The sequence below is a fragment of the Amphimedon queenslandica genome, unplaced genomic scaffold (assembly GCF_000090795.2).
Source record: "Amphimedon queenslandica unplaced genomic scaffold, v1.1 AMPQUscaffold_12000, whole genome shotgun sequence".
Taxonomy (NCBI): Eukaryota; Metazoa; Porifera; class Demospongiae; order Haplosclerida; family Niphatidae; genus Amphimedon; species Amphimedon queenslandica.
Genome location: NW_003547761.1, coordinates 1 through 1,247, shown reverse-complemented (window position 1 = coordinate 1,247; position 1,247 = coordinate 1).

Sequence of the window (1,247 nt, the reverse complement as noted above, 5' to 3'; positions counted from 1 at the left end):
AAAATTAAAAATTATTTATAATTAATTTTGAAGCAGATGTACATGTATTGTGTTGGCTGGTACTTCTTAAAATGCTGATAACTTTATAAATTTCAGTTGGAGTCAGCAAACTTTCTACATAGCATAAGGACATCAATATGCATCAAAAAATGTAATAAAAATTTGGCGTAATTTCATGGCTAATTTTAGAAAAAGGGAAATTTTTAAAAATTGGCCAATTTCTTAAAATGGACACAGCATCACAATGTACATAATGTATGCATGAATACATACAGTCCTTTATGGCAACTGTTGCTATGGTGATGGTTATGTGGGCGTTTGTGGGAAACTTTTATGGATTCTGTTTTTGATGTTTTAGTGTTGTACCATTAAAAATGTATTTTTGACTACATGTACAGACTAGCCTCTATATAATATACACTTTGAAAGTGTCTCTGTTATACAGAGAGAGGTGTCCTTTATGTGGAGGTTATTTTATACAGTAAGGAATGTAATTAGTACACTAGGTGCTGTCCATTCAATGGAGATGTACGCTATAAAGAGTGTCCATTAAGAGAGACTGTACTGTATGCATGTACATTAGCACATACCAGTACATGTATATTATATATGTACATGTACATGTATATCAATGTACCTTGAATTCAGTCTTATATTCCCAGTGCTTGCTATCTTGTGTGGTGGTATTTTATTGAACAGTTCAACTGAATTGTGTACTAGTTCATTGACGTCAAATTCCTCGGGAAACTTTGACAAGAAACCATGAATAGAACTCATCTCACAGTCCTGTTCTAATACCTCAGACCTACGACTGTTAATTAACCATTAATAATAGTTAATTAACCAGTTAGAAGAGAAAATACAAAAATAGTTAAAAATTTTATTGCACTGTTAGGCACATGTACATATTGATGTCCTTATGCTGTGTAGAAAGTTTGAGCTAATTCCGACTTCAATTTTTTGAGTTACGGCCATTTTTAAAAAAGGCCAAAATCTGAAAAATACCCAAGGCTTAGCCCATGGTTTTTTCCAAAAAATGACTCCAAAATCACCCCAAATTTTTATTATATTTTCTGATACATACTGATGTCCTTATGCTGTGTAGAAAGTTTGAGCTCACACAATAACCATTAATAACTATTAATAACGATTATTAATAACTTACAACAGTGGCTGCATATATTGGCATCAGTGGATGAGATGCTAAGAATAGATCAGTTAGCATGAGGAGATCATCTCTATCATAG